A 25,271-nucleotide genomic window follows, 5' to 3' on the forward strand; every position below is an offset into this window, starting at 1 on the left:
AGGAAGCCAAAATTAGCTCTTAAAGTAGTGGAACTTTAGAAAATACACCAACATGGCCATAGGCAAGATAGGAGTGTTTCTGAAGGGAGATGTGGGAACTTCTAGATTACCCAGTTCCCTCCAGACTCTGAAAACAAACTGAATTTCTCTGTCTTACAGGTTATTAGACAGTTGTGTAGATTTGCCACACTCCATGACCATGCCTGCCTTGCTATATGCACCTAATGGTAGGAAGGTACCAGTGAAAATAAACATATATAAAGGCTTTGTCTTGTCTAGAGTTAAAGGGCCATACAACTGTTCATACCGTCAATTTATAGAGAAAAATTGAACTCTTTGTGTCTGAAAAGGCAGGATTTTCTCTTATCAAGTTTTTCTCTAGTTGTATCTGAAGGAATGGGTGAGAGAGGGAGAATGAAAACTAGAGGTTCTGTGACTTAAATATATGAAACATTTATAATGTTAAAATCTGAAAATTATACTATGGATTAAATCTTTATATTTTTGTTTATTTGTTTTTATATGTATCTTGTCATTTAACTAAACTATGTATATGTTATTTTTAAATTAATTTTTCTGAAATTATTGTAAGCAGAACATTTCATGTAGTGTTAATTCAATTTCACAACAAGTTTCATGGAGAGTAGAAAATTGAATGACAAGCTTTAATTTTTCAGAGGTAATTAATACCAACTTTCCTAGTTAATCCAAAGCTCCATGTGGAGGTTGCAAAAATAGCTTGCTTCATTTAATATGCATAACAGATGCCATTATATTTCTACACATCTGAATAGTGTTTTCATATTATTAAGACGTGAGTGCAGTATTTCAATCTGAATTGTTGCAGATTTCTTAAGTCAATAGCACAAGCCTACAAAATTAAAATGCACTACTTGTGTCAACCATAACAAAATCATTGTTTGTTTATTTTTAAGGTGCTAATAAAAAAGATTAATGATACTACTGGATAATGAAACAATCTGCCAAGTGGCAAGCCCTGGAATACAGAGTGGTACAGTTGTAAGGAAAGCTCAGGGAAAAACGCTTTCCACCCTGAATGCATGCAACAAATTTGGTTTTGTTGACTAGTATTTAGAGATTAAAAGGGTGTTTCTGTGTTTGTTTGTCATTGTTGTTGATTTGGTTTTGTGTGCCTCTGGGATTTTGTTTGTTTGTTTTCTACCTTTGATTCTTCCTTCGTTCTTTCTTTCCTTCCTTTCTTTTTTTCTTTCTTCCTCTCTTTCTTTCTTTTTCGTCCATTTTTACATGAGTTGCTCAAATTTCATGAAGATTATTTACCTCTAGACTTAAGTCATTTTCATTTGAAGAGATTTTTGTCAAAAAAATCAATATGTGCATTTGACCTCCAGAAAGACAATTTCCTAAATAAAAACTTTAACTAACACTCAAAAATATATTACATTCCATAACACATCATTAATGCAGACATTTTTAATTAATAGCAGTATATACTATACATTATGAAAGTAAAGAAGAATTTTGGCTAATAAACTGAAGTGTACTAAGCCCAATGGAGAAATGAAGGTGGACAATGCTTTTCTTTAAGAAACCATTTATATTCTTTCACATAGAATTGAATAAATGTGACTCTATACAAGCAAAACACTAAAGACCATCATTTGTTGCCCTATTAAATGAAAGTCCCAAAATTCACTAGATCTGTAGTGATCCTTACCTGATAAAGGTTAACACTAATTTTGTTTTATATACACATATACTTACATCATATAATGTTACTTAATTTATGTATTTCTGTTTAAAAAAATCAACATATTTGAATTCACTAATGCAGGGCATGGTAAAAAAAAAAGATCAACCATAAAATGTTCATATGTCATGACAACACTTTATGATACTAATATATTATTTATTAGACTTCCTTCCACCTCTTCTCACTCATTTTAATACAAAACTTACTAACTGCATGCATCAATAGGTACAGCATTTTAAATGAAGTACTCTTGGCTGCTTGAAAAGTTGTTATTTTTTTACTTGACAAAACAATATTAATTCATTAAGAATTGCACACCATGTTTGATTATAATCACACCATCTACCATAACACATCCCAGGTCTTCTGGCACAGTGGTTGTGATAGCATGCACAAAAAGCCCATGCAATCTCACACCAGAAAAAAAAAATCCCAACGTGGAGTAAAGCAGGTAGCGATACAAAAGTACCAATACCCAAGGAGCTGTTGGAATTTAACAGAGGATTAAAGAGAAAAATTGAGTTCTGTTTAGAATTATGAGTCTTAATTTAAAACAATAAAAAATATTAGTGGGTATTAGTGTTTTTTGGGGACCTTATAGACAGCTGATGAATAATAGATCTTGGAGTAGAAATCATATATTTAACTATGTTATTTCTAATATATCACAGTGATTTTTGAAGTCTCTACATAAAAGACCACTATGGTACCTGAATATAATAACAAGTGACTTATTATTATGTAATATTTTAAGTTTAGTTGCTATTTATTTTAATGACTAAAATCATATGAACAACAACTTTTGCATTTTGAAAATAAGAAGCATCAATTAAAAGCTAGTTTTGATATTAATAAAATTAATAAGGGAATGTAATTCAACTGAACATAATGAAGTGTGCCAACAAACACATATTTACAGAAATCTGATATTTTTCATGAAAATAAATGAATATATTTGTGTCAATACTTGATTTTTTTAGAGGTTTGATAGTATGCATTGAAATCTTACTGAAATCTGAGATTTTAATCCAATATCTTCAAAGGCTGACAAAACAAGATCACAGGTTCAAGCTCAGTTTGGGTTTCATAGTGAGAACCTGTCTCAGATAATTCAAAAGATGACACAAATACATTCACACCCACACACACACACCTCAAAATTTTAATTGCCTTTATAAATTTAAAAATGCAGGGCTCATTTGTATCACTTGTGATGCTTGTTTTGTAGGTAAAGTTTAAAATTACAGTATACCTTTTTAAAAGAATGGTATGTTCAAAAGTGAATGATAGGTACAGGGACCACAGAAAGCTATGGATTATTAACCCCTTCCCCAAAATTGTATAAGCCATAAGCCCTTTCTCTATTCAGTGGAGTATTCTTTAAGTTATACAGGGAACTGGAGACAGGAAAGTTTCATTAATTATTATGCATACTGGATTAGGACATTCAATAATACAGCTCCCTTTGATCATGAAATTTTTATGTAGTTCTGGATATAATTTCTCACTTATGCTCTTTTAATAAGCTTAACAAATAATTCATTTATCGATCTAGGCTTAGGTAGAAATTTTCCCTTGGTCTATCATTTGTGTCCTATCTAGGGCAAACATGTATGTGTGTACATTATATATATATATATATATATACATATCCCCCAAAAGATTGTACAAAATGAACATGAACATTTCAAAAAATGTGTGTGTGTGTGTGTGTGTGTGTGTGTGTGTATGTGTTGTCATTTAAACTGTGCAAGTCTTATTCTACATTATGCTGTTTTGTTGAAACTCTTGATGGCCTTCTCCATTGTAAGTATACCTATAACTTTTCTTGGACACACTGGTAAGTGTTCAATGCTTCTCAGCTATACTGACAGTTAAAAATACTCTCTTGTTTTTTTCCTACCTTAAATTATAAAAATACTCACTCGTTTTTTCCTACCTTAAATTATCAAATTGAAGAGTATTTTGTTCTGTGAGAATTTGGGGCAACATTCCTATTTGCTCCTATCCCTCAACTCTTCCACAATTCATCATATTTTCCTACCTGCTCAAGGTTGTATTATTTAAGAAATCCTTCAAGAACAAATTTGTGATGCCCAAAAATCTCTGAGGTATTTAGTCTTTAGCACAATCTGACTTAATATATGTAGTTATTTTGTTATCTCCAGAAAAAAAATTCTCCTTCTAGTCATCCATTGCCTCAAACTTTTATGCTCTTCTCTTCCCTTCTAAACTTACAGAATGATTACATAAATGTGGAATGTGGATATATAATATATATATATTATATATTATATATATATATATTATATAATATATATATATTATATAATATATATATATATACCTATTAAGGCTGAGCATTCTGCTGTTACTACTCTACCATTTGAGCTGTGGTGGGTCAATATGTTAGTCATCAAGTGGTCCATCATCTAAGAACTTTTTGTTTACTGTAAACAAGTAGTGGTGGTGTGGCTCAGCCCTAGCACAAACCTTTTTTATCCAAGAGCTTTCTATAAGCAAGAGCTAAATAAAGTCAACCATAGATCAAGAAGCAAAGATAGCAATCATTTGACAAGGAATGAACAAATGAACCAATGAAAGAGAACAAATGGTCCTTTAGTTGAAGAGTATTTCAGACAGAGAGGAGGAGGAGCTATTTTCTTATGGGAAGTCAGTGGGTATGACTGTCAGTTTGGTGGATCCTCTACCTCTCTGAGCTGGGAGGCCTTTACCATCTCATTTGGCCCCTGGGTATTTGGTAAATTAAATAGATGGGATATTTGTTGGTAACACAACACTTTGGCACTCCAACTTGCAGCAAGTCCATATGGACATAGAGATCACTCCAGTTGTTGACAAAGCAAAAGCCATCATATTTCATAAGCCATGTGGGAAGCCCTTAAAATGCAATAATAGAAGGTTTTAAGACCAGGTATAGTGCTACCCTAGATGGCCTAAAAATAGAAGCTGAAAATAAGAAGTTTAATACCTTAAATAAAATTGGCTCAATAGTGATTATAAAATTATTATCATATTGATAATTTATACATTATTCTTAGGAGCCATAATGACTATATATACCCAATCAAAAAAAAGGTATATTGGTAAGAAGCATGTCTTAGAAGAAAAATTAGAAAGACTTATAAACAAGAAACTAAGAAAAATATTCAGACACAGACAAGAAAATTTAAAGAAGCCTTAGCAATAAAATAAACCTGATTTTTGACAAAGGAGCAGTAAACATTCAATGGAAAAAGGACAGCCTATTCACAAATGGTGCTGGTCCAACTGGCACTCAGCATGCAAAAGAATGAAAATAGACCCGTTCTTATCTCCTTGTACAAAGCTCAAGTGTAAGTGGATCAAAGACCTCCACATTAAACCAGATACACTGAAACTATTAGATGAGAAAGTAGGGAAAACCTTAGAACACATAGGTACAGGAGAAAATTTCCTGAACAAAACTCCAATGGCTCAAGTTCTAAGGTCAAAGATTAACAAATGGGACTTAATGAGATTGCAAAGTTTCTGTAAGGCTAAAGACATCGTCAAGAAAACAAAACGGCAACCAACAGAATGGGAAAAGATCTTTACCAACACCACATCAGATAGAGGGCTAATATCCAAGGTGTACAAGGAACTCAAAAAGCTAGACACCAGAGAATCAAATAACCCTATTAAAAATGGGGTACAGAGCTAAACAAAACGTTTTCAGTTGAGAAACACCGAATGGCCGAAATACATCTGAGGAAGTGCTCTACATCCTTAGCCATCAGGGAAATGCAAATCAAAACAACCCTGAGATTCCACCTCACACCAGTCAGATTGGCCAAGATCCAAAACTCAGATGACAGCAGATGCTGGCGAGGCTGTGGAGAAAGAGGAACACTTCTCCACTGTTGGTGGGGTTGCAAGGTAATACAACCACTCTGGAAATCTGTCTGGCGATACCTCAGAAAATTGGATATAGTACTACCTGAAGACCCAGCTATTCCACTTCTGGGCATATATCCCAGAGACACTTTAATACACAACAAAGATATATGCACCACAATGTTCATAGCAGCTCTATTTATAATAGCCAGAAGCTAGAAGGAACCCAGATGTCCTTCAGAAGATGAATGGATAAAAAAATTGTGGTACATATACACAATGGAATACTACTCAGCCACCAGAAACAGTGACTTAACCAAATTCTTAAGAAAATGGCTGCATCTAGAGAATATCATCCTGAGTGAGATAACCCAGTCACAAAAGAACAGACATAATATGCAGTCACTGATAGTGGGATGCTAACCTCAGAGGCTTGCACTCCCTCAGAAACAACTCACAGAATGTATGAAGACCAAGTAATAAAGGAAACAAAAATATATACATATATTTACAAAACAAGAAGACTTTGACTATTTCCATGTTGCGTTTTGTTTTGCATGTACTTTACGCTTATTGTAACTATTAGGTTTTCAATGCATATTGTCAAGCCCTTGAAAAAAATCAAGTACTGACTAAAAAAATATATTCACATGGTTTTATGTAAAAATTATTTTAATGTTTAAAAAAACAGTACTGACAAAAATGTATAATTTTAAGCAAAAAATGTTTAAAATCTGTACATTTATATTTGTTTTGTAAAATAAAGTCGTTTAAAAAAAAAAAGACCAGGTATAGTGCTACCCTAGATGGCCTAAAAATAGAAGCTGAAAATAAGAAGTTTAATACCTTAAATAAAATTGGCTCAATAGTGATTATAAAATTATTATCATATTGATAATTTATACATTATTCTTAGGAGCCATAATGACTATATATACCCAATCAAAAAAAAGGTATATTGGTAAGAAGCATGTCTTAGAAGAAAAATTAGAAAGACTTATAAACAAGAAACTAAGAAAAATATTCAGACACAGACAAGGAAATTTAAAGAAGTCTTAGCAATAAAACTAAGAAAAATAATCAGAGACCAACAGAAGAATTTAGACAAAAGCTTACCACACCACCACGTAATGAAACAGAATAAGGGTGACCCAAGGTTCTTAAGAAACTAACCTTAGTTTATCAAATAACTATAAAAAAAAACTTACCAGGAGAAAATAGGAACCCCAAGGTTATAATTAAATTAAAAGGAATTCTGTAGACATATTAGATTTGAGGAGACATAAAGAAGCAGTCCTTTCCTATGTGAAACAGGTATTAAATTTATGAGTAACTCAGAACTGAATTATCCCTCAAGACTAGAATGATCTGGCAACAGCAATATTGGAAGCTTGTAGTGAGGAACAGTGGCAAACATGGTGTTAAGAGAAATTTAGGCACATAAAACAATGAAATTCAGGCCAGAAGTATTTTATTTACCAGAACCAGTTGCTAGGTGAATGTCATTATGCTGAGTTACAAAAACATGTTGCATTCTATGATCACACCTTGGTACTATTTTGTTTAACAGCTTTAAATGCTTAGAATAAGGTAGAAGAATGAAGGAAAGTGTTCTGAGCCATTTACTAAAATTATACAAGGCTTAAAAGAAGACTTCACAGATTATTTTTTGTAAAGTTTCACTTCAGCTGTAAATAGAAAAATATCAGATTTATTAGTCAGAAAACTACTGATTGAATCTTGGCTTTTGAAAAGGCTATTTCAGAATGAAGAACGGTGATTTTAACTTCAAAGGCAAGATCAACACCAACAGAGGAATGAATGAGAGATAATGCTGAAGTTGGATCTCAAGTTTATGATGCTAATCTGATAGGAATAATTTCTAAAAGTCCTCAGAAATATAAAATGAGAGAAGTTTTAATTGAGGTAAGCAAGGACATTTGAAAATGGAATGTAGGCAAGGTGTTCCTAGATACAATGTTTTCTCTGGAAATAACCCCAAAGGAAGTATGCAGTATTCTAAAGCATGCAGAATGTATGGCAAAGAACAGCACTGGACTAATGAATGCAGATCAATAGTAGATAGGCAAGGTAAACATTTGCTGATGGAAAACACCTTGAGCACTCTCGGGTTATGGGGGCTGAATGCCCCCAAAATAAAATTTGATTTAATAATTCCCTGTCAGCATCAGAGAAACTGAGCCACAGAGCAAATAATATATTCAATGTTCATTGTTAAGAACAACACTGCTCTGGATGAAATCAAGATCAGAACTGCTTCAGTAGATGAAACAAAAGAAACAGGAAAAACCAGAGCAAGTATTTTAGCAAACCACTAAAAATTATCTGAAACTAAACTTGATACTATGAGTAAATGGCATTGAAATCAAAGTAGACACAGGAAGAGATGTAACAATAATTTCAACAAAGACTTGGCATCCAAATTGGACTCTTCAGGAGGTAATTGTTCATCTTCTAGGGACTGGAATTTTATCTTAGGTAAAACAATTTCATGATGGGTTAAGTGTATAGGGACAGAAGGGTAAATACAAAAATTAAACCCACATGTGACTGACATAACCATGAAGTGATTTGTTATATGGATGAAAAATACATCTCAGAAACAAATTATAAAGTAAAGACTACTTCTCAGAAAATTATTAAAAGTTATTATTAAGAACAGTCTCTTACTGTCCAGGTTGTCTATTAGCAGAACAAAACTGGTATTGGTCTTTCAACCATCCTACTATAAATATTAATTTACTAAACATAGACTTGCCCTAATGCCATGGAATGAAAACTTAAACCATGTACCTTAATTCGAAGTTTAAATGTTAAAAGATTGTCATGTGGCCCATACCATCTTGGACATCAGCTTTTGAGTTTCCTACTTAAATAAAGATGATACTTTCTTTTTTTTACATTGCTATTAAAATCACAGTTAAGAGATTTAGAAATTTTAATAAATTCAAAGAATTGCTACTGTTCAAACTAATTTTCTAAGCCTCTAAGAGTTGGAGTGATTTGGAGCTAAGATAAAATATTTGAGGAAGTGGTGGTAGCCCTTGTCTTTAATCCCAGCAGAGAAAGGAGGATATATATAGATTAGTAGGTTTTTTAATTAGATATGCTCTGTATTTACATTTGAAAAATTATCACTATTCCCCAACCCCCTTCACTTGTTTCCATCTCCCAAATCAACCTCTCCACCTCAGTGCCTTGGAATTCCCCTACATCGGGAAAACAAAGTGCCCTCACTGGACCAAAGGCCTTTTCTCCTGTTGATGCCAGACAATGCTATCCTCAGCTACATATACAACTGGAGCCATGGGTCTCTCCATGTGAAGTCATTGGTTGGGGTTTTAAACCATGGGAGTTGTGGAGGTTACATGAACAGGGTAGTGGTTTTTTGCGGCGCCTTCCTCGACCAGCGAGGAAAGATGACCACCACCAGAGGATTCTTCTCAGATCATGCTTTATTGTGGGAGCCTCCTGATAGAAGGGGAGAGCAGGAAGTGAGGGGGCCCCCGAACTACCCTAGATGTCTGCTTATATAGGGAGAAGCACATATGGGGCTTGCCATGATTGGTTGTCACCAGTCTGCTGACACCAGAGGCCTCAAGATTGGCCAGAGATAGGTTATGTACTGCGCATGCGCAGGGTACAGTGCCTTAGCTGACAAGAAAATTACTATATATAGAGTTGTTTACCTCCAACATTGAGGGAGCCAGCGCCATATTGTAATGGCATCAGCATTCGGCTCCCCACAATTGTTCACACCTTTAATCCCAGCATTTAAGAGATAGAGGCAGTCACATAAGAAGTACAATGATTTAAATTTAAAAGCAGCTTGCAAAAGGAAGAATGAAACTCAAAGTTAATGGTCTTTGAGATCGAAAAATAAATACACTTAAAGGTATATTTGGTTACAAACTTTCAAAATATTTTCAATTTTTTTATTTTAATGGAAAGATAGTTATTTTTCACTGCCAAAATAATTTTGTGCCAGAAAAGATATAACTTGCCAAAAAAAAAAAAAAAAAAAAAACTGAAATCTCACATAGTAAAGGTCGTGGTAGGTTTGTTTTTATCTTTCCTGGACAATAATAAATTATCCACCTAGAGAATTTGGAGACCACTGATAAACTGAAACATCTGCAGGAAAAGAGGTGATCAACATGAGAAAATGTCTCCAGGAAAATAGAAAATTGGACAAATGGTTTCACTGCCCTCTACACAAACTTAAGTATCAAATGGCATTCTTATAGTCCTAATCAATTAACAATTAAAGATGGCTTTGGGGTTAGTGCATGTCTCTCTTCTTCTCTGAACCATGCATGTTATTCAATGTAAAATACACAATTTCTATCTCTTATCAGAAGAACAACTTGTATAGAACAGAAAAAAAAGGAAAATTTTATTACCTTAATCTTATAACGTTTTGGGTTTTATTTGACTCTTTAAAACTTTTCTTAACCTATAAATATTATCTTAAAGTTTCCACGTGTACTCTTTGCTTGGTGGTTTAGTCCCTGGGAGCTTTTAGGGGATCTGATCAGCTGATATTATTATTCTTTCTATGAAATTGTGTACCCCTTCTGCTCCTTCAGGCCTTACCCTAACTTCTCCTTTGGGGGTCCCCATGCTCAGTCCAATGGTGTGCTGCAAATATATATTACTGTGTTTGTCAGGCTCTAGCAGAGCCTCTCAGGAGATGGCTATACCAGGCTCCTGTCAGCATGCACTTTTTGGCATAAGCAATAGTGTCTGAATTTGGTGTCTGCATATGAAATGGATCCCCATGTGGAACTATCTCTGGATGGCTTTCCTTCAGGCCCTGCAAGCATCTTGCTTTCCTAGCATCTTGGCATTTCTAAGCTAAATCTATAATAAATTTCTAGAGACAAGGAGATATGCCTATTCAAATATACTGAGAGAGTTTGATTGTCCACAAAAACAGAGATCTATAAACTATGACATTTAAAGATATTTTTTAACAATGTGACAAGTCACCTTCTGGTAGCACCCCTATTCTACTTCAAATATGAGTATTTAAGAACTAATATGTTGAGTTTGCTTCCAATATGGCAAGCTGCTAGTGGACAAGAAACTGCCCTTTCCTCAAATGCTAAAAATGTGTTTTCAAAGCTATCAACAAGCAAGACACAAAGAAAACAATCTACTCAGCTCGGCCAGGACAAGGTAGAGAAGTCCTTAATAATTTCTGCTCCACAAAAATATCTATCAGATATTTTGTGCCAGTAGGCCAAAGAGAAAGGTGCACCACAATTTCAAAGATATTTTGCATGAATATCTAGGCATTTACATGTCTCTGTCATGAATATAGTTTTGGAAGCATTTTTTTGCTCTGCACTTGCTGTTTATTCATATAGTATTTATCCTTTCTGGTCTCAGATGAGTTGAAGACTAGATAGATATAGTCTCCTAGTAAAGCTTAAGTTGTTTAGGATTTGAGAAAATAATTTAAGGTATAAAAGATGTTTTAGGTTGATAAATAGAAAGTACTTTAGATATAGAACTTTGGGCTCACCAAGATAGAAAAGTAGAATATGGGCTGGATATTTTGAATGGAAATCTTTTTTTTTTTTTTGGTCTTGTGGGGACAGTTTGAGTTTTTTCAGTTCACTCCATTGATTTCCTTTAAATTTTTTTAATTTCACATTTTTAAAACTTATTTTATTGACTCTAAGGATTTCACATCATATAGTATACAGTTTATTGACGTTATAGAAAAGTTCTTTTATTTTAGACAAATGGGGGAAATGTTACAGGATATTTGATCATACTGTAAACCCCAATATTCTGAAGTCAAAAACCAAATACAAACAAAAACAAAAAGCAACAATAACAACAACAATAAACTTTTCTTCTTGTAGTGTGGCTGAGACTTAGCCCATACCTTTAATTCAAGAGCTTTCTGTTTACTGTAAACAAGTAGTTGTAATGTGGCTGAGCACTAGTACACACCTTTTATCCAAGAGCTTTCTATAAACAAGAGCTAAACAAAGTCAAGGAAAGGTCTAGAAGCAAAGCAAGCAGCCTGTTGACAGGGAATGTTGAAAGAGAAAAGATCATCTTTGAGTTGAAGGGTATTCAAGAAAGCATGGAAAAGGAAAATGAACTTTTTACTCTGGGGATGTTGGAGTCCAAAGTCAGCTGGGTGCTTTCTCTACTTGTCTTAGCTAGTAGGTTTCCATCAAAGTGTCTGGCACCTGAGTTTTTACTTTTTAATCAAATTTTTTGTTTATTTTATAAAACATTAATACATATTTTAGAGATGAGAATATTCTCATTGTTGACTCAATTCATGTCAATTTTCTATTTTTTCAGTGGCAATATACATATGAAAGATTCAATGCAATCCCCATCAAAATTCCAACCCAGTTCTTCATGGAACTGGAAATATCAATGTGCAATTTCATATGGAATAACAAAAGACCTAGAATAGCTAAATCCATCCTCAACAACAAAAAACATCTGCGGGAATCACTATCCCTGACCTCAAGCTATATTACAAGGCATTGTACTGAAAACTGCATGGTTCTGGTACAGAAATAGGCATGTGGAACAATGGAATAGAATAAAAGATCCAGAATTGAACCCTCATGTATATGTTCACCTGATTTTTGATAAAGGAGCAGTAAACATTCAATGGAAAAAGGACAGCCTATTGAACAAATGGTGCTGGTCCAACTGGCACTCAGCATGCAAAAGAATGAAAATAGACCCTTTCTTATCTTCTTGTACAAAGCTCAAGTGTAAGTGGATCAAAGATCTCCACATTAAACAAGATACTCTGAAACTATTAGATGAGAGAGTAGGAAAAACCTTAGAACACATAGGCACAGGAGAAAATTTTCTGAACAAAACACCAATGGCTCAACCTCTAAGGTCAAAGATTAACAAATGGGACATAATGAGATTGCAAAGTTTCTCTAAGGCTAAGGACATTGTCAAGAAAACAAAATGGCAGCCAACAGAATGGGAAAAGATCTTTACCAACTGCACATCAGATACAGGCCTAATATCCAAGGTATACAAAGAACTCAAAAAGCTAGGCACCAGAGAATCAAATAACCCTATTAAAAAATGGGATACAGAGCTAAACAAAACTTTCTCAGTTGAGGAATAACGAATGGCTGAGAAACATCTGAGGAAGTGCTCCACATCCTTAGCCATCAGGGAAATGCAAATCAAAACAACCCTGAGATTCCACCTCACACCAGTCAGATTGGCCAAGATCCAAAACTCAGATGAGAGCAGATGCTGGCGAGGTTGCAGAGAAAGAGGAACACTTCTCCACTGTTGGTGGGGTTTTAAACTGAAACAACCACTCTGGAAATCAGTCTGGCGATTCATCAGAAAATTGGACATAGTACTACCTGAAGATCCAGCTATTCCACTTCTGGGCATATACCCCAGAGACACTCCAATATACAACAAAGATACATGCACCACAATGTTCATAGCAGCTCTATTTGTAATAGCCAGAAGCTGGAAAGAACCCAGATGTCCTTCAGTAGATGAATGGATACAAAAATTGTGGTACATTTACAAAATGGAGTACTGCTCAACTATCATAAACAATGACTTAACCAAATTCTTAAGAAAATGGTTGCATGTAGAAAATATCATCCTGAATGAGATAACCCAGTCACAAAAGAAGAGACATAATATGCAGTCACTGATAGTGAGATGCTAACCCCAGAGGCTCTGACTGCCCCAGAAACAACTCACAGACTGTGTGAAGTTCAAAAAAAAAAAAAGAAAACAAAGCAAAACAAAACAAAACAAAAACGTGTGCTCAATCCTTACACACAAAGAAAAAGTTGATTAATTCCGGGTTACACCCTGTTTTACATGTACTTTTTGCTCATTGTAACTAGTAAGACCTTAATGCAGAGTATCAAACCTTAAAAAAAAAGAAAAAAATAGCCAAGCACTGACACAATTGTATTTGTATACATTTATGCAAAAATGTTTAAATTTTTTCTTTTATTTTTGTTTTTTAAAATAAAGTTAAAAAAAGAAAAAAATCTATGACGTAGAAAAATTAAATATTTATATTTGTAGTCTATATTTTTATAATAACTATGTTTCCTCCTTACCTTTAAATGTTAAAAATTTAAAAATATATAATGTGCTAAAAATTTGAAAACACATATTTTAACAATTTCCTTGAGGAGGTAACTCTTGCATATTATCAGAATAACCTTAAAATATCATCATCAACAACAAACAAACAAACAAAAACAGAGGTGGAAAAAGAACACTAATTCCAGGGAGTTTTATCACTCACCTGCAGTGTAGAGCATGATCAGTAGTAGTTAATGTAAAAAAGACAGATTGATGGTTGTTACATAGACAAAGGCTAGAAATACTAGCAACTTTATTTTATGTTATATCATTCTGTCTTGTGAGTCCAAATAAGTTATCTTAAGTGCATAGTAAATGATAATATTTAGAGATAAACAAAGTTAAATTAAGTTGATTCATTCAATAGTCATTTTTCCCAGTATTTCAGGGTATTATATGCATTTTGTTGCTCTATAAAGAGCATAAAGAACAAAAATAATAGAGTAATACATAGCTTTCAGAATTTTTTTAATTTGTATGACTTCTTTCTATCAAGACTAAATGAGGCCAACTCACTTGTGAGAATACTTTCCTTTCTCTCCAAAGCAATTTATATTTGTAATTATTTTTATTATGAGATACTCAATATATCATATATAGGAAATATTTATTATATTCTTCATAGCAACACATAATATTATACTCCTGTTCACCCATATATCTATCAACATACTCAACATTAATTATATTCAAGAGTACAAATGCATAAAGATGAAGATCAATTTTATCAAACTTGTGATATAGAAGTATTTAGGTATACAGTTAGTATAGTTATTTTTAATTATTATTTCTTTGTACTATTTTATTTAGTTACATGTATTTATCATGTACTGCACGCTGAATGCCATTTTGTTGTATATATAAATTGCAGCAGAGTGCATCAGATTTAGGGCTCTAAAGTAAATATTAGTCTTACACTTGGGTACATTAAATGTAGCATTGTAATTAGTATTCTCATATTTAAAATATATTAATGGTGTCTACTTTCTAAAATTTGAATGATTGTACATATAATTAATACTTTGCAGTCATAATTGGAAGGGTGGTTTATACTACCCTAGAACATGTCTATTCAACTGACTGTTGTGAAACATGTATCTCAGGGTCCTGATAATATTTCTGGCTTATTATTTCCACTAATGATTTGATGAGCTAAAATCCACATTAATCTGTTAAAATTGGCTTTTTACCTTTCTGCTTTTGGAATAATGACTCTATTGTATGTAGTCTCTACACGGATTTTAATAAATCTACTGAGTTACCAACACACTGGTCAAAGAAAAAGCCACTGTAAATAGTTCCTATGTATGATACAATTTTATGTTGGCAGGTTTCATTCTGTAATCCATAGTTGCCTCAAAAATCACTATGTAGTCCAAGCTGGCACTAAATTTATCAGTCCAAGAAGAGGCATAGGAACACAGACATGAGCCGTCATATACTGACTCTTTAATGAAAATGTTTTAACTTTTAAGATTACTTTCTCAATATCACCATTTTCAAACAGATGGGAGCTTTTGTGAGATATATCTTATAGCTCAACCTGATAGGCATACTTACCTTTCATTTTTTTTTCATTTTGATCTCTGATATGCCTCCAAAGTGGCTATACCAAACATGACATGTAAACAAAGTATATGTGAGCAATATTGTCTTCACTACTTCATATATACTAATACAGATGAATTTTGAAACTTTGAAATTTTATTTCATTTTTATAATGGATATGATTTCAATTTTTTCTCTTATTAAAGAAAGATTCTTCTTCTGTATAATATATTTGGGCTATAACTTTCCACATTTCTACTTGTCTTAGTTCCTCCCCAACTCCACTTACTTCTAGATCTTTCCCTTTATATTCTTCCATAGAAAAGATCAGGCTTCTAATGGATAACAAGAAATATGACAACAAAAAATATAACTTGAAGCAATAATCATTGTACTGATGTTGAACATGAAAACTCAACAGGAGGAAAGGAATCATAAGAACAGGCATAAGAGGCGAGTCAGAGGTCCACTGATTCTCATAGTCAGGAGTCCCATAAAATACTAACCTAATAGCTGTAATACATATGAACAGGAGATGTGTCAGATCCCTATAAGCCTGTTCTTGCTGCCTCAGTCTCTGTGAACTCATATATGACTTGCTTAGTTTATTCATACAGTCGTTCTCTCCTGGTGTCCCTCATCCCCTCTGGATTTGAAAATCTTTTGATCTCTTCTCACATAGGATATCGTAAACTCTAAGAGGAACGACTTGATGCAGACCGTCTATTTAGATGCTATCCTCAAATGCCGGGTTATGGGTCTCTGAATCTGTTTCTGTCTACTGCTGGAGGGAACTTTCTGATGATGATGATATAAATCACTTGTTTATTAGTATAGTAGAGCATCATTAGTAATCATTAGGTTTATTAGTTTAGAATAGTTGTGTTTGGATTTACTCTTTTCTTTGGGATGTAATCTTTGGTTCATGGTTACACAAACAGTGCTGAGTATGAGAGTTACTTTTGGTTGGACACTTCGAAAAGCTCTGTGCAACCATTGCACTAGCATCTTTTATTTAAATTTAAAAAAATGTAAATATGAAACATTACCTATGTTTTGGAGGAGGATAAAATAGGCATTATTATTTTGTAAATGTGAATTTTTTTAACAACTTTATTTTACAAAACAAAGATAAATGTACATATTTTAAGCATTTTTTGCATAAAATTATACAATACATTATTGTCAGTACTTTTTTTCAGATTTTAAAATAATTTTTACATAAAACTGTATGAATATATTTGTTAGTCAGTACTTGATTTTTTTAAAGGTTTGATAGTATGCATTGAAAACTTAATAGTTACAATGAGCATAATGTACATGTAAAACAAAATGTAACATGGAAATAATAAAAGTTTTCATGCTGTATAAAGATTTTTTTGTTTTGTTTTTTTTTTTTTTTTTTTGTTTGTTTTCTTTATTTCTTGGACTTCATACAGTCTGTGAGTTGTTTCTGGGGCAGTCCAAGCCTCTGGGGTTAGCATCCCATTATCAGTGACTGCATATTATGTCTATTCTTTTGTGACTGAGTTATCTCACTCAGAATGATATTCTCTAGATACAGCCATTTTCTTAAAAATTTGGTCAAGTCATTGTTTCTGGTGGCTGAGTAGTATTCCATTGTGTAAATGTACCACAATTTTTGTATCCATTCAACTTCTGAAGGACATCTGGGTTCTTTCAAGTATCTGGATGTTATAAATAGAGCTGCTGTGAACATTGTGGTGCATATATCATTGTTGTGTACTAAGGTGTCTCTGGGGTATATGCCCAGAAGTGGAATAGCTGGTTCTTCAGGTAGTATTATGTCCAATTTTCTGAGGTATTACCAGACTGATTTCCAGAGGGGTTGTATTAGTTTGCAAGCACACAATCAGTGGAGAAGTATTCCTCTTTCTCCGCAACCTCTTCATCATCTGTTGTCATCTGAGTTTTGGATCTTGGCCAATCTGACTTTTGTGAGGTGGAATCTTAGGGTTGTTTTGATTTGCATTTCCCTGATGTCTAAGGATGTCGAGCACTTCCTCAGATATTTTTCAGCCATTCAATATTCCTCAACTGAGAAAGTTTTGTTTAGCTCTGTACCCTATTTTTAATAGGGTTATTTGATTCTCCGGTGTCTAGCTTTTTGAGTTCTTTGTATACCTTGGATATTAGGCCTGTATCTGATGTGGAGTTGGAAAAGATCTTTTCCCATTCTGTTGGCTGCTGTTTTGTTTTCTTGACAATGTCCTTAGCCTTACAGAAACTTTGCGATCTCATTAAGTCCCATTTGTTAATCTTTGACCTTACAGCTTGAGCCATTGGTGTTTTTTTCAGAAAATTTTCTCCTATGCCTATATGTTCTAAAGTTTTCCCTACTTTCTCATCTAATAGTTTTAGTGTATCTGGTTTAATGTGGAGATCTTTGATCCACTTACACTTGAGCTTTGTACAAGGAGATAAGAACGGGTCTATTTTCATTCCTTTACATGCTGAGTGCCAGTTGGACCAGCACCATTTGTTGAATAGGCTGTCTTTTTCCATTGAATGTTTACTGCTACTTTGTCAAAAATAAGGTGCCCATATATGTGAGGGCTCATTTCTGGATCTTCTATTCTATTCCATTGATCCACATGCTTATTTCTGTACCAGTACCATGCAGTTTTCAGCACAAATGCCTTGTAATATAGCTTGAGGTCAGGAATGGTGATTCCCTCAGATGTTTTTTTGTTGTTGAGGAAGAATTTTGCTATTCTAGGTATTTTGTTGTTCCATATGAAATTGCACATTGATCTTTCCAATTCCATGAAGAACTGGGTTGGAATTTTGATGGGTTTGCGTTGAATCTGTAGAGTGCTCATGGTAGAATGGCCATTTTTAAAATGTTGAACTTTCCAATCCATGAGCATAGAAGATCTTTCCATTTTCTGAGATCCTCCTCAATTTCCTTCTTTAGAGGTTTAAAGTTCTTGTCATACAGGTCCTTCACTGGCTTAGTTAGAGTCACGCCAAGGTATTTCATAGTTTTTGTGACAATTGTGAAGGGTACCTTTTCCCTAATTTCTTTCTCCACATGTTTGTCCTTTGAGTATAGGAAGCCTACTGATTTGTTTGAGTTAATTTTATATCCAGCCACTTTGCTGAACTTGTTACTTAGCTGTAGGAGTTCTCTGGTGGAGTTTTTGGGGTCATTTAAGTACACTATCATGTCATCGGCAAAGAGTGATGTTTTTATCTCTTCCTTTCAGATTTGTATCCCGTAGATCTCTTTTTGCTGTCTAATTGCTCCAGCCAGGACTTCCAGTACTATGTTGAATAGGTAGGGGGTGAGTGGACAGCCTTGTCGAGTCCCTGATTTTAGTGGGATTGTTTCAAAATTCCCACCATTAAGTTTGATATTGGCTGTTGGTTTGCTGTATATTGCTTTTATTATGTTTAAGTATGGAGCCTGGATTCCTGTTCTTTCCAGGACTTTTAACATGAAGGGGTGTTGAATTTTGTCAAATGTTTCTCAGCATCTAGTGAGATCACCATGTAATTTTGTTCTTTGAGTTTGTTTATATGGTGAATTACATTGATGGATTTCCTTATATTAAACCATCCTTGTATCCCAGGCATGAAGGCTACTTGGTCATGATGAATGATCATTTTGATGTGTACTTGGATTCAGTTTGCAAGGATTTTGTTGAGTATTTTTGCATCAATGTTCATAAGTGAGATTGGTCTGAAGTTCTGGTTCCTTGTAGGGTCATTGTTTAGTTTAGGTATGAGGGTTATTGTAGCCTCAAAAAATGAGTTGGGTAGTACTCCATCTGATTCTATCTTTTGGAATAGTTTGGAGAGTATTGGTGTTATATCTACCATAAATGTCTGATAAAATTCTGCACTGAACCTGTCTTGACCTGGGCTTTTTTTGGTTGAGAGTCTTTTGATGACTTTTTCTATTTCTTTAGGTGTTATAGGGTTATTTAAATGGTTTACTTGGTCCCGGTTTAACTTTGGGATCTTGTATATGTGTAGGAATTCATCCTTTTCCTCCAGATTTTCCAATTTTGTGGAGTATAAGTTTTTGTAGTAGGATCTGATGATTTCTTGAATTTCCTCAGTTTCAGTTGTTATGTCTCCACTTTCCTTTCTGATTTTGTTAATTTGTTTACTCTCTCTTTTCCCTTTAGTTAGTCTGGCTAGGGGTTTATCAATCTTGTTGATATACTCAAAGGACCAACTCTTGGATTGTTGACTTTTTCAATGGTTCTTTTTGTTTCTATTTTGTCTATTTCTGCCCTAATTTTGATTATTTTTTGCCGTCTACTCTTCTTGGGTGTGTCTGCTTCCTTTGATCTACGGCTTTTAGCTGTGCTTTCAGGTTTCTGATGTAAGCTCTCTCCAATTTCTTTTTAGAAGCACGTAGGGCTATGAGTTTTTCTCTCATTACTGCTTTCATTGCATCCCATAGGTTTGGGTATGTTGTCTTTTAGTTTTCCTTGAATTCTAGAAAGTCCTTAAATTCTTTCTTTATTTCTTCTTTGACCCTGCTATCCTTTAACAGAGCGTTGTTTAGTTTCCATGTGTACTTAGGCTTTTTGTTGTCTTCGTTGTTTTTGAACACCAGCCATAGACCATGGTGATCTGAGAGGATGCTTGGGAGTATTTCAATCTTCTTATATCGATTGAGGCTCGTTCTGTGTCCAATTATGTGGTCAATTTTCGAGAAGGTGCCATGGGGTGCTGAGAAGAAGGAGTATTCTTTTACTTTTGAATGATATGTTCTGTATATATCTATTAATTTTAGTTGGTACAAAGTCTCTGCTAGTTTTGCAGTGTCCTTGTTCAATTTCTGTTTCCATGATCTGTCCATTGGTGACAGTGGGGTATTAAAGTCTCCCACTAATATTGTGTGGGGTAAAATGTATTTTTTGAGCTTTCGTAGGGTTTCTTTTATGAATGTGGGTGCTTTTTTTATTTGGAGCATATATGATAAGAATTGAGAGTTCCTACTGATAGATTTCCCCGGTAATGAGTAAAAAGTTTCCTTCCTTACCTTTTTTGATAACTTTTGGTTGGAAACTTACTTTATTTGATATTAGAATAGCCACTCCAGCTTGCTTCTTGGGGCTGTTTGCTTGGAAGTTTTTTTCCCACCCTTTTACTCTCAGATAGTGTCTGTCTTTGTCTCTGAGATGAGTCTCCTGTATGCAGCAAAAGGCTGGATTTTGTTTATGTATCCAGTCTGATAACCTATGTCTCCTTATTGGGGAGTTGAGTCCATTTATGTTAATAGATATCAAGAAATAGTTTTTTCTGTTTCCTGCCATTATTGCTTTTGTGGGTTGAGTTGTGTCTGTGCCTTTTTCTTCTTATAGTTTTCTTGTTTAGGAGTTTTCTTGTTTTTACTAGGCTGTATTTTCCCTCATTGCATTGGGTTTTCCACCTATAATTCATTGTAGTTCTGGGTTTGTGGTCAGATATTGTGTAAATTTTGATTTGTCTTGAAATATCTTCATCTCTCCATCGATGGTGATTGATATTTTTGCTGGGTATAGCAGCTTGGGCTGGCACTTTTGCTCTTGTAGGGTCTGCATGATGTCTGTCCAGGCTCTTCTAGCTTTCATAGTCTCTGTTGAGAAATTGGGTGTGATTCTGATTGGCCTGCCTTTATATGTTACCTGACCTTTTTCCCTTACTGCTTTTAGTATTCTTTCTTTGCTTTGAGCACTTGGTGTTTTGACTACTATGTGTCTGGAGGTATTTCTTTTCTGGTCCAACCTATTTGGAGTTCTGAAGGGTTCTTTTATGCTCGTGGTCATCTCATTCTTGAGGGTAGGGAAGTTTTCTTCTACGATTTTGTTGAAGATATTTACTGTGCCTCTTAGTTGATACTCTTCTCCCCCTTCTATTCCTATTATCCTTAGGTTCGGTCTTCTCATTGTGTCTTGGATTTCCTGGACATTTTGGGTTAGGAGATTTTTGTTTTTTGCATGTTCTCTGGCTGTTTTGTCTATGTTTACAATGTTGTCTTCTGGCCCCGAGATTCTCTCTTCGATCTCTTGTAATCTATTGGAAATGCTTGCTTCTGTGACTCCTGATTTCTTTTTTTGGTGTTCTGCCTCTAGTGTTATCTCTTTTAGTGTTTTCTTTATTGTGTCAATTTCCGTTTTAATTTTTCTCTTCCATTCCTTCATTTCTTTGGTTCTGTTTTCCTCTAGTTCTTTGAGTTCTTTGAGTGTTTTTCTTTTTTCCTCTTTAAAATCTTCTGAATCTTTTTGCCTTTCCTCCCGTTCTTGTTTAAGTATCTCTATCAGCATCTTGAGGTATGATATCAGGTCTGCGTCTTCTTTTTCTGGAGTGTTTGGAATTCCGATGTTTGCTGTTATGGGAGAGCTGGGTTCTGGTGTTGCCAGGGTGTCTTTGTTTCCTTGGGATATACTCTTTCGCTTTCCTCTTGCCATTTTGTTGTCAGTGATATGTTCTTGCTTTTCCCTTGTATCTGGTCTGTGTCCCTGGATCTCCACTGGTCCAGGTGGCAGATGGGCCCAGCCCTGTTTTATGCCTCAGAGTCGCTGGGTGGGAACAGAGGTTCCAAAGTTTTGTTTCTGGTCCCAGGATCAGGTAGGTTGGAGGGCGCACTCCATGTGCGCACTCCGCATTGATCTCTCTGTTCCCTGGCCGCCCAGATCTCCCACTTACCATTCTCTCAACCTTAGCAGCTGGCGGTCTGCGTGGCAGATGGGCCAGGCTCTGCTTAGCACCCTTGTAAATGTGAATTTTACAAAGCACTTTACAATTAATGATAACATCCTTTCTTGTCATGGATTTTTACCTTAGAAAATTTCTAAGCTTATAGATCTTGGCCTTCCCTTGCCAGTTTTCAGATATTGCTATTGCTTTAGTTATTAATACAATGTTATCTCCTATGGCTAGAAAAACGTTTCTTCACTACTCAGACACAACACACACACACACACAAACACACACACACACTCACAGACACAGAGAGAGAGAGAGAGAGAGAGAGAGAAAGGAGGGAGGGAGGGAGAGAGGGAGAGAGAGAGAGAGAGAGAGAGAGAGAGAGAGAGAGAGAGAGAGAGGGAGAGAAAGAGAGAGGGAGAGAGGGAGAGAGACAGACAGACAGACAGACAGAGACAGACAGACAGATATAGACAGACAGACAGACAGACAGACAGACACAGACAGAGTCAGAGATATGCTGGAGGGCCTAACTCAAGTCTTCTGCCTCAAAACAAAGAAAGCCATGCTGTGAAACTTTTTTTAGTTCAGTGATTTTTGTGAAGTGGAATAGAAAAGCAACATGCTTTATTGACAATAATTTTAAACAGTTATGTGTTATGATGCTACTTCGACCCCTAGATAATGACTTCAAAACAACCCCGTCTCTATGGTATTTACCTCCAAACCTCCCACTGAAAGGAAAACTATTCTTGTTGTTCCTACAGTCACCCAAATTATTATGTGAAAAATATTGATGCATTGGAAACTGATTTCTCTTTTTTTTCCGCTAAAATAATACTGCAGATTGTGATTTCTTTTGACATAAATATTACAATTTTATGTGAAACTTTTGCCATGAGGTGACTGATGCAACATAAGCAGAGGCTATTCAATTAGGATGCTTTATATCCTGAATGGTTTTACTTTTCTAGGAAAGGAATCACCTTTGCCATTTCTGAAACACTTTATATCAAACCCTTCTTTCAGATTAGGCTAGCTGACATCATGTGATAGCAAAATGTGCTACTTAATGTTGAAGTCTACCATGTCAAGGTATCTCTCCTGTGCTTGATGCCAAATGGAGGATTTTCTTTCGCAGCAGGTCTTCCTATTCTCTATCTTATCGGCAGAACCCTAACCCCAAACACTACCTGAGGAATACCATGTAATCTTTGGTAAAATTAAAAGTTTTTCTTTAGACTTCCTGGAATGTTTCTCCATGCAAAAGGAAGTATCCACAGAACCTTAAACTTCAGCCAATGAAACTTCACAGTAAGAATAACCCCTTCACACTTTCTATGGTTTATATATTTCTGTCAAACCTGAACAAAGATTAGAAGATGCTTCATTGACTATCATCTAAGAGAGATGTTTCCTCAATGCTCTGTAACACTGAAAAGTAATACAACTGAAATGTTTGGAGGAGAGTTCATCCCACTGGCATTCACCGCCAGACCTAGATCCTGCTTACCTATCCATTCCAGACTTCACTTCATCCTTTCCCATATGCTATACATTGGAATCTGTCCATGTCAAAGGAAGAAGACTGCTGAGCTGGGTTCTGCTTTATCCTCTACCTCTTGGTGTGCAGCAGTGCCTGGGCACCCCGAGATAAGATGAAAGGAAGGAAAGAAAGAAAAATAGAGAGAGAGAGAGGGAGGAAGGGAGGGAGGAAAAGAGATAGTAAGAGAGAGAGAGAGAGAGAGAGAGAGAGAGAGAGAGAGAGAGAGAGAGAGAGAGAGTGAGAGAGAGAGAGAGAGAGAGAGAGAGAGAGAGAGAGAGAGAGAGAGAGAGAGAAGGAAGGAAGGAAAGAGAAAAAGAAAAAAAGAGAAAGAAAGAAATACAATGAATTATCATTTAGGTATTTCCTGAATTTTAAACATAACCACATTTTCATACAGGCATTACCCAACAAGATCTTTCTTTTCTAAAGTATCTATGCATATTATATTTTTAGGTCTGTTATCTATTCATTATTCATATTTCTTGAAAATTTCATACATGAATAGGATTAAATGTTATTGTAATAATGTATTTCCCACTCTCATGTCTTTAACTTTTTGAGGGTGGGGGAGAAATAAGTATAAACTAATTAGCATTGTTAGTTCTGCCAATATTTTCATACTTCGTACATTTAGGGATATTTGCTATCAATCAGGGTACCATAATAGCTGTGGGTACTTATAAAATAATCTATAAAAAAACCAGTCCAGTGAAAATACTAACATATATAAAACAGATGACCTCTTTGCATTTTATTTTCTTGTTCACACATGCATGTGTAGATACATTACAAATAAAATTTCAATATTTCCTAGCTTTATTCATTTTATTCTATATATTTATTATAAAATATCTAACAATATGAAATATTCAAACTGTGCCATTTCCCCAAAATTTTAAATCTATCAATCATGTGGAATAAACATTTTCAGTTCAGAAAAATGATAGATAACATGATTATTTTTGATGTCACTAAAGAAAATGTATCATGTTGACTTTATAAAATATATTACATCAATTTATTGAAATCATATTTTCAGAACTTGTTATACACGACCTAGCCTAAGTTTATTAGAAAAATGTGAGCATATTTTTTAATTTATTTTTTCTTCAATTTTAAAATACAGTAAGTTATTAAATAAGCCATTAATAATTTTTGTAGTCTAACTAAAATACAACTTTGAAATGTATTTTGAATGCCGAATTAATTTACTTAATATTTTATTGTGGATTTAAAAATACTTACATAATAAACAAAAATAGTCCATAATGTTTCTTTGTATATTTTTGATTTATTTGTCATTGAGTTATTCTTAATATTTAAATTATTATTTATAATGTCCCTTTAAATTTTATTGCATTTTGGACAATAAAACTTATAACATAATAACTATGATAGTGACAAACATTATTTCTAAATCTCTAAAATCTCATTCACAAATCCATCCATATTTCATTATCAATTTGTCAGCAGAGAAGATAAAATATAAGGTAATATCAATTAAGGATTACATGATTTAGCTTTGGTTTCTCTTAGAATTATCATAACCTAAAGAATATAGACAAAAATGGAAACATTTTTTTGCTTTTTTAGAAATGATTCTTGAAGATAAAGTTAGATATCACAGGGGTTTATAATCAGAAAATATAATATTAAATCCAAGTTGGATATAAAAATATATAAAAATACAATCTCAAATGCAACTGATAACATTAATTAAATATCTCAAAGTAAATACAATTT

Source organism: Micromys minutus (genome assembly GCF_963924665.1).
Source record: "Micromys minutus genome assembly, chromosome: X".
NCBI classification, from domain to species: Eukaryota; Metazoa; Chordata; class Mammalia; order Rodentia; family Muridae; genus Micromys; species Micromys minutus.